Source organism: Chiloscyllium plagiosum, unplaced genomic scaffold (assembly GCF_037043375.1).
Source record: "Chiloscyllium plagiosum isolate Xiang-an unplaced genomic scaffold, Cpla_swu_hap1 HiC_scaffold_3, whole genome shotgun sequence".
In the NCBI taxonomy this organism is placed as follows: domain Eukaryota; kingdom Metazoa; phylum Chordata; class Chondrichthyes; order Orectolobiformes; family Hemiscylliidae; genus Chiloscyllium; species Chiloscyllium plagiosum.
Window position 1 is genome coordinate 122814123 of NW_028270141.1, and position 16500 is coordinate 122830622.

A 16500-nucleotide genomic window follows, 5' to 3' on the forward strand; every position below is an offset into this window, starting at 1 on the left:
GGGAGACTACAGGAGCCTGGTGGGCAAGGGCTGGCTGAAAGGCAGCTGGAGGGACGGAGGGAGGGAAGCACGCACGGAGGAGGAAGAGCAAAGAGAAAAGAGAAAAAAAAGCCAAAGGGGATAAAGAGAAAGAGCAAGAAAGAAAATGTGGCTGGCCAGCACGCCTTGAAGTAGGGAGAAAAGGCAGGGGCCAGCGCCTACGGCCATACTAGTCTGAAAACGCCCGATCTCGTCTGATCTCGGAAGCTAAGCAGACTCAGGCCTGGTTAGTACTTGGATGGGAGACCGCCTGGGAATACCAGGTGCAGTAGGCTTTTTCCGCCAGCAGTGGCTGCTCAAGTCACCCCTCTGCACTTGTCTTGTGCCAGGCAATGGAGCGGCAGGTTATTTTTGCTGCTGCTGCTGTGCCTGGCATCAGTCTCCTGCAGGCACGAGACACGGAGGGGAGGAGAGCGGAGCGCTGCCAAAATCAGCAAGAAAGGCGGAAAGAAAGGGATTGGGGCTGCACGCTGTCTGCGGGTGGCAGTCAGGAAAGGCGGACAATAGACAATAGGTGCAGGAGTTGGCCATTCTGCCCTTCCAGCCTGCACCACCATTCAATATGATCATGGCTGATCATCCTTAATCAGTATCCTGTTCCTGCCTTATCTCCATAACCCTTGATTCCACTATCCTTGAGAGCTCTATCCAACTCTTTCTTAAATGAATCCAGAGACTGGGCCTCCACTGCCCTCTGGGGCAGAGCATTCCACACAGCCACCACTCTCTGGGTGAAGAAGTTTCTCCTCATCTCTGTCCTAAATGGTCTACCCCGTATTTTTAAGCTGTGTCCTCTGTTTCGGCACTCACCCCGCAGCGGAAACATGTTGCCTGCCGCCAGAGTGTCCAATCCTTTGATCATCTTATATGTCTCAACCAGATCCCCTCTCAGTCTTCTAAACTCAAGGGTACACAAGCCCAGTCGCTCCAGTCTTTCAGTGTAAGGTAATCCCGCCATTCCAGGAATTGACCTCGTGAACCTACGCTGCATTCCCTCAATAGCCAGAATGTCTCTCCTCAAATTTGGAGACCAGAACTGCACACAGTACTCCAGGTGTGGTCTCACCAGGGCCCTGTACAGCTGCAGAAGGACCTCTTTGCTTCTATACTCAATCCCTCTTGTTATGAAGGCCAGCATGCTATTAGCCTTCTTCACTACCTGCTGTACCTGCATGCTTACCTTCATTGAGTGGTGTACAAGAACCCCCAGATCTCTCTGTACTGCCCCTTTACCTAAATTGATTCCACTTAGGTGGTAATCTGCCTTCCTGTTCTTGCCACCAAAGTGGATAAGGATCCATTTATCCACGTGAAAGTGCATCTGCCATGCATCTGAGCACTCACCTAACTTGTCCAGGTCACCCTGTAATCTCCTAAGATCCTCATCACATTTCACCCTGCCACCCAGCTGATGAAATTTGCGAATGTTATTGCTAATACCATCTTGTATATCCTGAAGATAGATTGTAAAAAGCTGCGGTCCCAGTACTGATCGGTGCGGTACCCCACTGGTCAGTGCCCGGCATTCCGAAATGGAGGGGTGGAGGAGTGTGGAAGGATGAGAGAATGCAGGCTGCGGCCCTATGAAGCAGGGGGAGGGCTTGCAGTTGGCCTGTGTGGGGATGTGGGAGACTACAGGAGCCTGGTGGGCAAGGGCTGGCTGAAAGGCAGCTGGAGGGACGGAGGGAGGGAAGCACGCACGGAGGAGGAAGAGCAAAGAGAAAAGAGAAAAAAAAGCCAAAGGGGATAAAGAGAAAGAGCAAGAAAGAAAATGTGGCTGGCCAGCACGCCTTGAAGTAGGGAGAAAAGGCAGGGGCCAGCGCCTACGGCCATACTAGTCTGAAAACGCCCGATCTCGTCTGATCTCGGAAGCTAAGCAGACTCAGGCCTGGTTAGTACTTGGATGGGAGACCGCCTGGGAATACCAGGTGCAGTAGGCCTTTTCCGCCAGCAGTGGCTGCTCAAGTCACCCCTCTGCACTTGTCTTGTGCCAGGCAATGGAGCGGCAGGTTATTTTTGCTGCTGCTGCTGTGCCTGGCATCAGTCTCCTGCAGGCACGAGACACGGAGGGGAGGAGAGCGGAGCGCTGCCAAAATCAGCAAGAAAGGCGGAAAGAAAGGGATTGGGGCTGCACGCTGTCTGCGGGTGGCAGTCAGGAAAGGCGGACAATAGACAATAGGTGCAGGAGTTGGCCATTCTGCCCTTCCAGCCTGCACCACCATTCAATATGATCATGGCTGATCATCCTTAATCAGTATCCTGTTCCTGCCTTATCTCCATAACCCTTGATTCCACTATCCTTGAGAGCTCTATCCAACTCTTTCTTAAATGAATCCAGAGACTGGGCCTCCACTGCCCTCTGGGGCAGAGCATTCCATACAGCCACCACTCTCTGGGTGAAGAAGTTTCTCCTCATCTCTGTCCTAAATGGTCTACCCCGTATTTTTAAGCTGTGTCCTCTGTTTCGGCACTCACCCCGCAGCGGAAACATGTTGCCTGCCGCCAGAGTGTCCAATCCTTTGATCATCTTATATGTCTCAACCAGATCCCCTCTCAGTCTTCTAAACTCAAGGGTACACAAGCCCAGTCGCTCCAGTCTTTCAGTGTAAGGTAATCCCGCCATTCCAGGAATTGACCTCGTGAACCTACGCTGCATTCCCTCAATAGCCAGAATGTCTCTCCTCAAATTTGGAGACCAGAACTGCACACAGTACTCCAGGTGTGGTCTCACCAGGGCCCTGTACAGCTGCAGAAGGACCTCTTTGCTTCTATACTCAATCCCTCTTGTTATGAAGGCCAGCATGCTATTAGCCTTCTTCACTACCTGCTGTACCTGCATGCTTACCTTCATTGAGTGGTGTACAAGAACCCCCAGATCTCTCTGTACTGCCCCTTTACCTAAATTGATTCCACTTAGGTGGTAATCTGCCTTCCTGTTCTTGCCACCAAAGTGGATAAGGATCCATTTATCCACGTGAAAGTGCATCTGCCATGCATCTGAGCACTCACCTAACTTGTCCAGGTCACCCTGTAATCTCCTAACATCCTCATCACATTTCACCCTGCCACCCAGCTGATGAAATTTGCGAATGTTATTGCTAATACCATCTTGTATATCCTGAAGATAGATTGTAAAAAGCTGCGGTCCCAGTACTGATCGGTGCGGTACCCCACTGGTCAGTGCCTGGCATTCCGAAATGGAGGGGTGGAGGAGTGTGGAAGGATGAGAGAATGCAGGCTGCGGCCCTATGAAGCAGGGGGAGGGCTTGCAGTTGGCCTGTGTGGGGATGTGGGAGACTACAGGAGCCTGGTGGGCAAGGGCTGGCTGAAAGGCAGCTGGAGGGACGGAGGGAGGGAAGCACGCACGGAGGAGGAAGAGCAAAGAGAAAAGAGAAAAAAAAGCCAAAGGGGATAAAGAGAAAGAGCAAGAAAGAAAATGTGGCTGGCCAGCACGCCTTGAAGTAGGGAGAAAAGGCAGTGGCCAGCGCCTACGGCCATACTAGTCTGAAAACGCCCGATCTCGTCTGATCTCGGAAGCTAAGCAGTCTCAGGCCTGGTTAGTACTTGGATGGGAGACCGCCTGGGAATACCAGGTGCAGTAGGCTTTTTCCGCCAGCAGTGGCTGCTCAAGTCACCCCTCTGCACTTGTCTTGTGCCAGGCAATGGAGCGGCAGGTTATTTTTGCTGCTGCTGCTGTGCCTGGCATCAGTCTCCTGCAGGCACGAGACACGGAGGGGAGGAGAGCGGAGCGCTGCCAAAATCAGCAAGAAAGGCGGAAAGAAAGGGATTGGGGCTGCACGCTGTCTGCGGGTGGCAGTCAGGAAAGGCGGACAATAGACAATAGGTGCAGGAGTTGGCCATTCTGCCCTTCCAGCCTGCACCACCATTCAATATGATCATGGCTGATCATCCTTAATCAGTATCCTGTTCCTGCCTTATCTCCATAACCCTTGATTCCACTATCCTTGAGAGCTCTATCCAACTCTTTCTTAAATGAATCCAGAGACTGGGCCTCCACTGCCCTCTGGGGCAGAGCATTCCACACAGCCACCACTCTCTGGGTGAAGAAGTTTCTCCTCATCTCTGTCCTAAATGGTCTACCCCGTATTTTTAAGCTGTGTCCTCTGTTTCGGCACTCACCCCGCAGCGGAAACATGTTGCCTGCCGCCAGAGTGTCCAATCCTTTGATCATCTTATATGTCTCAACCAGATCCCCTCTCAGTCTTCTAAACTCAAGGGTACACAAGCCCAGTCGCTCCAGTCTTTCAGTGTAAGGTAATCCCGCCATTCCAGGAATTGACCTCGTGAACCTACGCTGCATTCCCTCAATAGCCAGAATGTCTCTCCTCAAATTTGGAGACCAGAACTGCACACAGTACTCCAGGTGTGGTCTCACCAGGGCCCTGTACAGCTGCAGAAGGACCTCTTTGCTTCTATACTCAATCCCTCTTGTTATGAAGGCCAGCATGCTATTAGCCTTCTTCACTACCTGCTGTACCTGCATGCTTACCTTCATTGAGTGGTGTACAAGAACCCCCAGATCTCTCTGTACTGCCCCTTTACCTAAATTGATTCCACTTAGGTGGTAATCTGCCTTCCTGTTCTTGCCACCAAAGTGGATAAGGATCCATTTATCCACGTGAAAGTGCATCTGCCATGCATCTGAGCACTCACCTAACTTGTCCAGGTCACCCTGTAATCTCCTAACATCCTCATCACATTTCACCCTGCCACCCAGCTGATGAAATTTGCGAATGTTATTGCTAATACCATCTTGTATATCCTGAAGATAGATTGTAAAAAGCTGCGGTCCCAGTACTGATCCGTGCGGTACCCCACTGGTCAGTGCCCGGCATTCCGAAATGGAGGGGTGGAGGAGTGTGGAAGGATGAGAGAATGCAGGCTGCGGCCCTATGAAGCAGGGGGAGGGCTTGCAGTTGGCCTGTGTGGGGATGTGGGAGACTACAGGAGCCTGGTGGGCAAGGGCTGGCTGAAAGGCAGCTGGAGGGACGGAGGGAGGGAAGCACGCACGGAGGAGGAAGAGCAAAGAGAAAAGAGAAAAAAAAGCCAAAGGGGATAAAGAGAAAGAGCAAGAAAGAAAATGTGGCTGGCCAGCACGCCTTGAAGTAGGGAGAAAAGGCAGGGGGCAGCGCCTACGGCCATACTAGTCTGAAAACGCCCGATCTCGTCTGATCTCGGAAGCTAAGCAGACTCAGGCCTGGTTAGTACTTGGATGGGAGACCGCCTGGGAGTACCAGGTGCAGTAGGCTTTTTCCGCCAGCAGTGGCTGCTCAAGTCACCCCTCTGCACTTGTCTTGTGCCAGGCAATGGAGCGGCAGGTTATTTTTGCTGCTGCTGCTGTGCCTGGCATCAGTCTCCTGCAGGCACGAGACACGGAGGGGAGGAGAGCGGAGCGCTGCCAAAATCAGCAAGAAAGGCGGAAAGAAAGGGATTGGGGCTGCACGCTGTCTGCGGGTGGCAGTCAGGAAAGGCGGACAATAGACAATAGGTGCAGAGTTGGCCATTCTGCCCTTCCAGCCTGCACCACCATTCAATATGATCATGGCTGATCATCCTTAATCAGTATCCTGTTCCTGCCTTATCTCCATAACCCTTGATTCCACTATCCTTGAGAGCTCTATCCAACTCTTTCTTAAATGAATCCAGAGACTGGGCCTCCACTGCCCTCTGGGGCAGAGCATTCCACACAGCCACCACTCTCTGGGTGAAGAAGTTTCTCCTCATCTCTGTTCTAAATGGTCTACCCCGTATTTTTAAGCTGTGTCCTCTGTTTCGGCACTCACCCCGCAGCGGAAACATGTTGCCTGCCGCCAGAGTGTCCAATCCTTTGATCATCTTATATGTCTCAACCAGATCCCCTCTCAGTCTTCTAAACTCAAGGGTACACAAGCCCAGTCGCTCCAGTCTTTCAGTGTAAGGTAATCCCGCCATTCCAGGAATTGACCTCGTGAACCTACGCTGCATTCCCTCAATAGCCAGAATGTCTCTCCTCAAATTTGGAGACCAGAACTGCACACAGTACTCCAGGTGTGGTCTCACCAGGGGCCTGTACAGCTGCAGAAGGACCTCTTTGCCTCTATACTCAATCCCTCTTGTTATGAAGGCCAGCATGCTATTAGCCTTCTTCACTACCTGCTGTACCTGCATGCTTACCTTCATTGAGTGGTGTACAAGAACCCCCAGATCTCTCTGTACTGCCCCTTTACCTAAATTGATTCCACTTAGGTGGTAATCTGCCTTCCTGTTCTTGCCACCAAAGTGGATAAGGATCCATTTATCCACGTGAAAGTGCATCTGCCATGCATCTGAGCACTCACCTAACTTGTCCAGGTCACCCTGTAATCTCCTAACATCCTCATCACATTTCACCCTGCCACCCAGCTGATGAAATTTGCGAATGTTATTGCTAATACCATCTTGTATATCCTGAAGATAGATTGTAAAAAGCTGCGGTCCCAGAACTGATCCGTGCGGTACCCCACTGGTCAGTGCCCGGCATTCCGAAATGGAGGGGTGGAGGAGTGTGGAAGGATGAGAGAATGCAGGCTGCGGCCCTATGAAGCAGGGGGAGGGCTTGCAGTTGGCCTGTGTGGGGATGTGGGAGACTACAGGAGCCTGGTGGGCAAGGGCTGGCTGAAAGGCAGCTGGAGGGACGGAAGGAGGGAAGCACGCACGGAGGAGGAAGAGCAAAGAGAAAAGAGAAAAAAAAGCCAAAGGGGATAAAGAGAAAGAGCAAGAAAGAAAATGTGGCTGGCCAGCACGCCTTGAAGTAGGGAGAAAAGGCAGGGGCCAGCGCCTACGGCCATACTAGTCTGAAAACGCCCGATCTCGTCTGATCTCGGAAGCTAAGCAGACTCAGGCCTGGTTAGTACTTGGATGGGAGACCGCCTGGGAATACCAGGTGCAGTAGGCTTTTTCCGCCAGCAGTGGCTGCTCAAGTCACCCCTCTGCACTTGTCTTGTGCCAGGCAATGGAGCGGCAGGTTATTTTTGCTGCTGCTGCTGTGCCTGGCATCAGTCTCCTGCAGGCACGAGACACGGAGGGGAGGAGAGCGGAGCGCTGCCAAAATCAGCAAGAAAGGCGGAAAGAAAGGGATTGGGGCTGCACGCTGTCTGCGGGTGGCAGTCAGGAAAGGCGGACAATAGACAATAGGTGCAGGAGTTGGCCATTCTGCCCTTCCAGCCTGCACCACCATTCAATATGATCATGGCTGATCATCCTTAATCAGTATCCTGTTCCTGCCTTATCTCCATAACCCTTGATTCCACTATCCTTGAGAGCTCTATCCAACTCTTTCTTAAATGAATCCAGAGACTGGGCCTCCACTGCCCTCTGGGGCAGAGCATTCCACACAGCCACCACTCTCTGGGTGAAGAAGTTTCTCCTCATCTCTGTCCTAAATGGTCTACCCCGTATTTTTAAGCTGTGTCCTCTGTTTCGGCACTCACCCCGCAGCGGAAACATGTTGCCTGCCGCCAGAGTGTCCAATCCTTTGATCATCTTATATGTCTCAACCAGATCCCCTCTCAGTCTTCTAAACTCAAGGGTACACAAGCCCAGTCGCTCCAGTCTTTCAGTGTAAGGTAATCCCGCCATTCCAGGAATTGACCTCGTGAACCTACGCTGCATTCCCTCAATAGCCAGAATGTCTCTCCTCAAATTTGGAGACCAGAACTGCACACAGTACTCCAGGTGTGGTCTCACCAGGGCCCTGTACAGCTGCAGAAGGACCTCTTTGCTTCTATACTCAATCCCTCTTGTTATGAAGGCCAGCATGCTATTAGCCTTCTTCACTACCTGCTGTACCTGCATGCTTACCTTCATTGAGTGGTGTACAAGAACCCCCAGATCTCTCTGTACTGCCCCTTTACCTAAATTGATTCCACTTAGGTGGTAATCTGCCTTCCTGTTCTTGCCACCAAAGTGGATAAGGATCCATTTATCCACGTGAAAGTGCATCTGCCATGCATCTGAGCACTCACCTAACTTGTCCAGGTCACCCTGTAATCTCCTAAGATCCTCATCACATTTCACCCTGCCACCCAGCTGATGAAATTTGCGAATGTTATTGCTAATACCATCTTGTATATCCTGAAGATAGATTGTAAAAAGCTGCGGTCCCAGTACTGATCGGTGCGGTACCCCACTGGTCAGTGCCCGGCATTCCGAAATGGAGGGGTGGAGGAGTGTGGAAGGATGAGAGAATGCAGGCTGCGGCCCTATGAAGCAGGGGGAGGGCTTGCAGTTGGCCTGTGTGGGGATGTGGGAGACTACAGGAGCCTGGTGGGCAAGGGCTGGCTGAAAGGCAGCTGGAGGGACGGAGGGAGGGAAGCACGCACGGAGGAGGAAGAGCAAAGAGAAAAGAGAAAAAAAAGCCAAAGGGGATAAAGAGAAAGAGCAAGAAAGAAAATGTGGCTGGCCAGCACGCCTTGAAGTAGGGAGAAAAGGCAGGGGCCAGCGCCTACGGCCATACTAGTCTGAAAACGCCCGATCTCGTCTGATCTCGGAAGCTAAGCAGACTCAGGCTTGGTTAGTACTTGGATGGGAGACCGCCTGGGAATACCAGGTGCAGTAGGCTTTTTCCGCCAGCAGTGGCTGCTCAAGTCACCCCTCTGCACTTGTCTTGTGCCAGGCAATGGAGCGGCAGGTTATTTTTGCTGCTGCTGCTGTGCCTGGCATCAGTCTCCTGCAGGCACGAGACACGGAGGGGAGGAGAGCGGAGCGCTGCCAAAATCAGCAAGAAAGGCGGAAAGAAAGGGATTGGGGCTGCACGCTGTCTGCGGGTGGCAGTCAGGAAAGGCGGACAATAGACAATAGGTGCAGGAGTTGGCCATTCTGCCCTTCCAGCCTGCACCACCATTCAATATGATCATGGCTGATCATCCTTAATCAGTATCCTGTTCCTGCCTTATCTCCATAACCCTTGATTCCACTATCCTTGAGAGCTCTATCCAACTCTTTCTTAAATGAATCCAGAGACTGGGCCTCCACTGCCCTCTGGGGCAGAGCATTCCACACAGCCACCACTCTCTGGGTGAAGAAGTTTCTCCTCATCTCTGTCCTAAATGGTCTACCCCGTATTTTTAAGCTGTGTCCTCTGTTTCGGCACTCACCCCGCAGCGGAAACATGTTGCCTGCCGCCAGAGTGTCCAATCCTTTGATCATCTTATATGTCTCAACCAGATCCCCTCTCAGTCTTCTAAACTCAAGGGTACACAAGCCCAGTCGCTCCAGTCTTTCAGTGTAAGGTAATCCCGCCATTCCAGGAATTGACCTCGTGAACCTACGCTGCATTCCCTCAATAGCCAGAATGTCTCTCCTCAAATTTGGAGACCAGAACTGCACACAGTACTCCAGGTGTGGTCTCACCAGGGCCCTGTACAGCTGCAGAAGGACCTCTTTGCTTCTATACTCAATCCCTCTTGTTATGAAGGCCAGCATGCTATTAGCCTTCTTCACTACCTGCTGTACCTGCATGCTTACCTTCATTGAGTGGTGTACAAGAACCCCCAGATCTCTCTGTACTGCCCCTTTACCTAAATTGATTCCACTTAGGTGGTAATCTGCCTTCCTGTTCTTGCCACCAAAGTGGATAAGGATCCATTTATCCACGTGAAAGTGCATCTGCCATGCATCTGAGCACTCACCTAACTTGTCCAGGTCACCCTGTAATCTCCTAACATCCTCATCACATTTCACCCTGCCACCCAGCTGATGAAATTTGCGAATGTTATTGCTAATACCATCTTGTATATCCTGAAGATAGATTGTAAAAAGCTGCGGTCCCAGTACTGATCGGTGCGGTACCCCACTGGTCAGTGCCTGGCATTCCGAAATGGAGGGGTGGAGGAGTGTGGAAGGATGAGAGAATGCAGGCTGCGGCCCTATGAAGCAGGGGGAGGGCTTGCAGTTGGCCTGTGTGGGGATGTGGGAGACTACAGGAGCCTGGTGGGCAAGGGCTGGCTGAAAGGCAGCTGGAGGGACGGAGGGAGGGAAGCACGCACGGAGGAGGAAGAGCAAAGAGAAAAGAGAAAAAAAAGCCAAAGGGGATAAAGAGAAAGAGCAAGAAAGAAAATGTGGCTGGCCAGCACGCCTTGAAGTAGGGAGAAAAGGCAGGGGCCAGCGCCTACGGCCATACTAGTCTGAAAACGCCCGATCTCGTCTGATCTCGGAAGCTAAGCAGACTCAGGCCTGGTTAGTACTTGGATGGGAGACCGCCTGGGAATACCAGGTGCAGTAGGCTTTTTCCGCCAGCAGTGGCTGCTCAAGTCACCCCTCTGCACTTGTCTTGTGCCAGGCAATGGAGCGGCAGGTTATTTTTGCTGCTGCTGCTGTGCCTGGCATCAGTCTCCTGCAGGCACGAGACACGGAGGGGAGGAGAGCGGAGCGCTGCCAAAATCAGCAAGAAAGGCGGAAAGAAAGGGATTGGGGCTGCACGCTGTCTGCGGGTGGCAGTCAGGAAAGGCGGACAATAGACAATAGGTGCAGGAGTTGGCCATTCTGCCCTTCCAGCCTGCACCACCATTCAATATGATCATGGCTGATCATCCTTAATCAGTATCCTGTTCCTGCCTTATCTCCATAACCCTTGATTCCACTATCCTTGAGAGCTCTATCCAACTCTTTCTTAAATGAATCCAGAGACTGGGCCTCCACTGCCCTCTGGGGCAGAGCATTCCACACAGCCACCACTCTCTGGGTGAAGAAGTTTCTCCTCATCTCTGTCCTAAATGGTCTACCCCGTATTTTTAAGCTGTGTCCTCTGTTTCGGCACTCACCCCGCAGCGGAAACATGTTGCCTGCCGCCAGAGTGTCCAATCCTTTGATCATCTTATATGTCTCAACCAGATCCCCTCTCAGTCTTCTAAACTCAAGGGTACACAAGCCCAGTCGCTCCAGTCTTTCAGTGTAAGGTAATCCCGCCATTCCAGGAATTGACCTCGTGAACCTACGCTGCATTCCCTCAATAGCCAGAATGTCTCTCCTCAAATTTGGAGACCAGAACTGCACACAGTACTCCAGGTGTGGTCTCACCAGGGCCCTGTACAGCTGCAGAAGGACCTCTTTGCTTCTATACTCAATCCCTCTTGTTATGAAGGCCAGCATGCTATTAGCCTTCTTCACTACCTGCTGTACCTGCATGCTTACCTTCATTGAGTGGTGTACAAGAACCCCCAGATCTCTCTGTACTGCCCCTTTACCTAAATTGATTCCACTTAGGTGGTAATCTGCCTTCCTGTTCTTGCCACCAAAGTGGATAAGGATCCATTTATCCACGTGAAAGTGCATCTGCCATGCATCTGAGCACTCACCTAACTTGTCCAGGTCACCCTGTAATCTCCTAAGATCCTCATCACATTTCACCCTGCCACCCAGCTGATGAAATTTGCGAATGTTATTGCTAATACCATCTTGTATATCCTGAAGATAGATTGTAAAAAGCTGCGGTCCCAGTACTGATCGGTGCGGTACCCCACTGGTCAGTGCCCGGCATTCCGAAATGGAGGGGTGGAGGAGTGTGGAAGGATGAGAGAATGCAGGCTGCGGCCCTATGAAGCAGGGGGAGGGCTTGCAGTTGGCCTGTGTGGGGATGTGGGAGACTACAGGAGCCTGGTGGGCAAGGGCTGGCTGAAAGGCAGCTGGAGGGACGGAGGGAGGGAAGCACGCACGGAGGAGGAAGAGCAAAGAGAAAAGAGAAAAAAAAGCCAAAGGGGATAAAGAGAAAGAGCAAGAAAGAAAATGTGGCTGGCCAGCACGCCTTGAAGTAGGGAGAAAAGGCAGGGGCCAGCGCCTACGGCCATACTAGTCTGAAAACGCCCGATCTCGTCTGATCTCGGAAGCTAAGCAGACTCAGGCCTGGTTAGTTCTTGGATGGGAGACCGCCTGGGAATACCAGGTGCAGTAGGCTTTTTCCGCCAGCAGTGGCTGCTCAAGTCACCCCTCTGCACTTGTCTTGTGCCAGGCAATGGAGCGGCAGGTTATTTTTGCTGCTGCTGCTGTGCCTGGCATCAGTCTCCTGCAGGCACGAGACACGGAGGGGAGGAGAGCGGAGCGCTGCCAAAATCAACAAGAAAGGCGGAAAGAAAGGGATTGGGGCTGCACGCTGTCTGCGGGTGGCAGTCAGGAAAGGCGGACAATAGACAATAGGTGCAGGAGTTGGCCATTCTGCCCTTCCAGCCTGCACCACCATTCAATATGATCATGGCTGATCATCCTTAATCAGTATCCTGTTCCTGCCTTATCTCCATAACCCTTGATTCCACTATCCTTGAGAGCTCTATCCAACGCTTTCTTAAATGAATCCAGAGACTGGGCCTCCACTGCCCTCTGGGGCAGAGCATTCCACACAGCCACCACTCTCTGGGTGAAGAAGTTTCTCCTCATCTCTGTCCTAAATGGTCTACCCCGTATTTTTAAGCTGTGTCCTCTGTTTCGGCACTCACCCCGCAGCGGAAACATGTTGCCTGCCGCCAGAGTGTCCAATCCTTTGATCATCTTATATGTCTCAACCAGATCTCCTCTCAGTCTTCTAAACTCAAGGGTACACAAGCCCAGTCGCTCCAGTCTTTCAGTGTAAGGTAATCCCGCCATTCCAGGAATTGACCTCGTGAACCTACGCTGCATTCCCTCAATAGCCAGAATGTCTCTCCTCAAATTTGGAGACCAGAACTGCACACAGTACTCCAGGTGTGGTCTCACCAGGGCCCTGTACAGCTGCAGAAGGACCTCTTTGCTTCTATACTCAATCCCTCTTGTTATGAAGGCCAGCATGCTATTAGCCTTCTTCACTACCTGCTGTACCTGCATGCTTACCTTCATTGAGTGGTGTACAAGAACCCCCAGATCTCTCTGTACTGCCCCTTTACCTAAATTGATTCCACTTAGGTGGTAATCTGCCTTCCTGTTCTTGCCACCAAAGTGGATAAGGATCCATTTATCCACGTGAAAGTGCATCTGCCATGCATCTGAGCACTCACCTAACTTGTCCAGGTCACCCTGTAATCTCCTAACATCCTCATCACATTTCACCCTGCCACCCAGCTGATGAAATTTGCGAATGTTATTGCTAATACCATCTTGTATATCCTGAAGATAGATTGTAAAAAGCTGCGGTCCCAGTACTGATCGGTGCGGTACCCCACTGGTCAGTGCCTGGCATTCCGAAATGGAGGGGTGGAGGAGTGTGGAAGGATGAGAGAATGCAGGCTGCGGCCCTATGAAGCAGGGGGAGGGCTTGCAGTTGGCCTGTGTGGGGATGTGGGAGACTACAGGAGCCTGGTGGGCAAGGGCTGGCTGAAAGGCAGCTGGAGGGACGGAGGGAGGGAAGCACGCACGGAGGAGGAAGAGCAAAGAGAAAAGAGAAAAAAAAGCCAAAGGGGATAAAGAGAAAGAGCAAGAAAGAAAATGTGGCTGGCCAGCACGCCTTGAAGTAGGGAGAAAAGGCAGGGGCCAGCGCCTACGGCCATACTAGTCTGAAAACGCCCGATCTCGTCTGATCTCGGAAGCTAAGCAGACTCAGGCCTGGTTAGTACTTGGATGGGAGACCGCCTGGGAATACCAGGTGCAGTAGGCTTTTTCCGCCAGCAGTGGCTGCTCAAGTCACCCCTCTGCACTTGTCTTGTGCCAGGCAATGGAGCGGCAGGTTATTTTTGCTGCTGCTGCTGTGCCTGGCATCAGTCTCCTGCAGGCACGAGACACGGAGGGGAGGAGAGCGGAGCGCTGCCAAAATCAGCAAGAAAGGCGGAAAGAAAGGGATTGGGGCTGCACGCTGTCTGCGGGTGGCAGTCAGGAAAGGCGGACAATAGACAATAGGTGCAGGAGTTGGCCATTCTGCCCTTCCAGCCTGCACCACCATTCAATATGATCATGGCTGATCATCCTTAATCAGTATCCTGTTCCTGCCTTATCTCCATAACCCTTGATTCCACTATCCTTGAGAGCTCTATCCAACTCTTTCTTAAATGAATCCAGAGACTGGGCCTCCACTGCCCTCTGGGGCAGAGCATTCCACACAGCCACCACTCTCTGGGTGAAGAAGTTTCTCCTCATCTCTGTCCTAAATGGTCTACCCCGTATTTTTAAGCTGTGTCCTCTGTTTCGGCACTCACCCCGCAGCGGAAACATGTTGCCTGCCGCCAGAGTGTCCAATCCTTTGATCATCTTATATGTCTCAACCAGATCCCCTCTCAGTCTTCTAAACTCAAGGGTACACAAGCCCAGTCGCTCCAGTCTTTCAGTGTAAGGTAATCCCGCCATTCCAGGAATTGACCTCGTGAACCTACGCTGCATTCCCTCAATAGCCAGAATGTCTCTCCTCAAATTTGGAGACCAGAACTGCACACAGTACTCCAGGTGTGGTCTCACCAGGGCACTGTACAGCTGCAGAAGGACCTCTTTGCTTCTATACTCAATCCCTCTTGTTATGAAGGCCAGCATGCTATTAGCCTTCTTCACTACCTGCTGTACCTGCATGCTTACCTTCATTGAGTGGTGTACAAGAACCCCCAGATCTCTCTGTACTGCCCCTTTACCTAAATTGATTCCACTTAGGTGGTAATCTGCCTTCCTGTTCTTGCCACCAAAGTGGATAAGGATCCATTTATCCACGTGAAAGTGCATCTGCCATGCATCTGAGCACTCACCTAACTTGTCCAGGTCACCCTGTAATCTCCTAACATCCTCATCACATTTCACCCTGCCACCCAGCTGATGAAATTTGCGAATGTTATTGCTAATACCATCTTGTATATCCTGAAGATAGATTGTAAAAAGCTGCGGTCCCAGTACTGATCGGTGCGGTACCCCACTGGTCAGTGCCTGGCATTCCGAAATGGAGGGGTGGAGGAGTGTGGAAGGATGAGAGAATGCAGGCTGCGGCCCTATGAAGCAGGGGGAGGGCTTGCAGTTGGCCTGTGTGGGGATGTGGGAGACTACAGGAGCCTGGTGGGCAAGGGCTGGCTGAAAGGCAGCTGGAGGGACGGAGGGAGGGAAGCACGCACGGAGGAGGAAGAGCAAAGAGAAAAGAGAAAAAAAAGCCAAAGGGGATAAAGAGAAAGAGCAAGAAAGAAAATGTGGCTGGCCAGCACGCCTTGAAGTAGGGAGAAAAGGCAGGGGCCAGCGCCTACGGCCATACTAGTCTGAAAACGCCCGATCTCGTCTGATCTCGGAAGCTAAGCAGACTCAGGCCTGGTTAGTACTTGGATGGGAGACCGCCTGGGAATACCAGGTGCAGTAGGCTTTTTCCGCCAGCAGTGGCTGCTCAAGTCACCCCTCTGCACTTGTCTTGTGCCAGGCAATGGAGCGGCAGGTTATTTTTGCTGCTGCTGCTGTGCCTGGCATCAGTCTCCTGCAGGCACGAGACACGGAGGGGAGGAGAGCGGAGCGCTGCCAAAATCAGCAAGAAAGGCGGAAAGAAAGGGATTGGGGCTGCACGCTGTCTGCGGGTGGCAGTCAGGAAAGGCGGACAATAGACAATAGGTGCAGGAGTTGGCCATTCTGCCCTTCCAGCCTGCACCACCATTCAATATGATCATGGCTGATCATCCTTAATCAGTATCCTGTTCCTGCCTTATCTCCATAACCCTTGATTCCACTATCCTTGAGAGCTCTATCCAACTCTTTCTTAAATGAATCCAGAGACTGGGCCTCCACTGCCCTCTGGGGCAGAGCATTCCACACAGCCACCACTCTCTGGGTGAAGAAGTTTCTCCTCATCTCTGTCCTAAATGGTCTACCCCGTATTTTTAAGCTGTGTCCTCTGTTTCGGCACTCACCCCGCAGCGGAAACATGTTGCCTGCCGCCAGAGTGTCCAATCCTTTGATCATCTTATATGTCTCAACCAGATCCCCTCTCAGTCTTCTAAACTCAAGGGTACACAAGCCCAGTCGCTCCAGTCTTTCAGTGTAAGGTAATCCCGCCATTCCAGGAATTGACCTCGTGAACCTACGCTGCATTCCCTCAATAGCCAGAATGTCTCTCCTCAAATTTGGAGACCAGAACTGCACACAGTACTCCAGGTGTGGTCTCACCAGGGCCCTGTACAGCTGCAGAAGGACCTCTTTGCTTCTATACTCAATCCCTCTTGTTATGAAGGCCAGCATGCTATTAGCCTTCTTCACTACCTGCTGTACCTGCATGCTTACCTTCATTGAGTGGTGTACAAGAACCCCCAGATCTCTCTGTACTGCCCCTTTACCTAAATTGATTCCACTTAGGTGGTAATCTGCCTTCCTGTTCTTGCCACCAAAGTGGATAAGGATCCATTTATCCACGTGAAAGTGCATCTGCCATGCATCTGAGCACTCACCTAACTTGTCCAGGTCACCCTGTAATCTCCTAAGATCCTCATCACATTTCACCCTGCCACCCAGCTGATGAAATTTGCGAATGTTATTGCTAATACCATCTTGTATATCCTGAAGATAGATTGTAAAAAGCTG

At 51.8% G+C, this 16500-nt stretch overlaps 10 non-coding genes across 10 annotated transcripts; all 10 read left to right on the forward strand.

Annotated features, from left to right (window-relative positions):
* Positions 1–195: 195 nt before the first annotated feature.
* LOC148150673 (5S ribosomal RNA) lies at positions 196–314 on the forward strand. The gene has a single exon (XR_015756641.1). It is a non-coding gene; the product is annotated as a 5S ribosomal RNA (ribosomal RNA).
* A 1546-nt stretch (positions 315–1860) lies between these two features.
* LOC148150674 (5S ribosomal RNA) lies at positions 1861–1979 on the forward strand. Its single transcript, XR_015756542.1, has one exon. It is a non-coding gene; the product is annotated as a 5S ribosomal RNA (ribosomal RNA).
* Positions 1980–3525: 1546 nt separating this feature from the next.
* LOC148150675 (5S ribosomal RNA) lies at positions 3526–3644 on the forward strand. The gene has a single exon (XR_015756751.1). It is a non-coding gene; the product is annotated as a 5S ribosomal RNA (ribosomal RNA).
* A 1546-nt stretch (positions 3645–5190) lies between these two features.
* Positions 5191–5309, forward strand: LOC148150676 (5S ribosomal RNA). The gene has a single exon (XR_015756672.1). It is a non-coding gene; the product is annotated as a 5S ribosomal RNA (ribosomal RNA).
* Positions 5310–6854: 1545 nt separating this feature from the next.
* LOC148150677 (5S ribosomal RNA) lies at positions 6855–6973 on the forward strand. Its single transcript, XR_015756653.1, has one exon. It is a non-coding gene; the product is annotated as a 5S ribosomal RNA (ribosomal RNA).
* Positions 6974–8519: 1546 nt separating this feature from the next.
* On the forward strand, positions 8520–8638 carry LOC148150678 (5S ribosomal RNA). The gene has a single exon (XR_015756771.1). It is a non-coding gene; the product is annotated as a 5S ribosomal RNA (ribosomal RNA).
* Positions 8639–10184: 1546 nt separating this feature from the next.
* LOC148150679 (5S ribosomal RNA) lies at positions 10185–10303 on the forward strand. The gene has a single exon (XR_015756664.1). It is a non-coding gene; the product is annotated as a 5S ribosomal RNA (ribosomal RNA).
* Positions 10304–11849: 1546 nt separating this feature from the next.
* LOC148150680 (5S ribosomal RNA) lies at positions 11850–11968 on the forward strand. The gene has a single exon (XR_015755651.1). It is a non-coding gene; the product is annotated as a 5S ribosomal RNA (ribosomal RNA).
* A 1546-nt stretch (positions 11969–13514) lies between these two features.
* On the forward strand, positions 13515–13633 carry LOC148150681 (5S ribosomal RNA). Its single transcript, XR_015756675.1, has one exon. It is a non-coding gene; the product is annotated as a 5S ribosomal RNA (ribosomal RNA).
* Positions 13634–15179: 1546 nt separating this feature from the next.
* LOC148150682 (5S ribosomal RNA) lies at positions 15180–15298 on the forward strand. The gene has a single exon (XR_015756686.1). It is a non-coding gene; the product is annotated as a 5S ribosomal RNA (ribosomal RNA).
* Positions 15299–16500: the final 1202 nt, after the last annotated feature.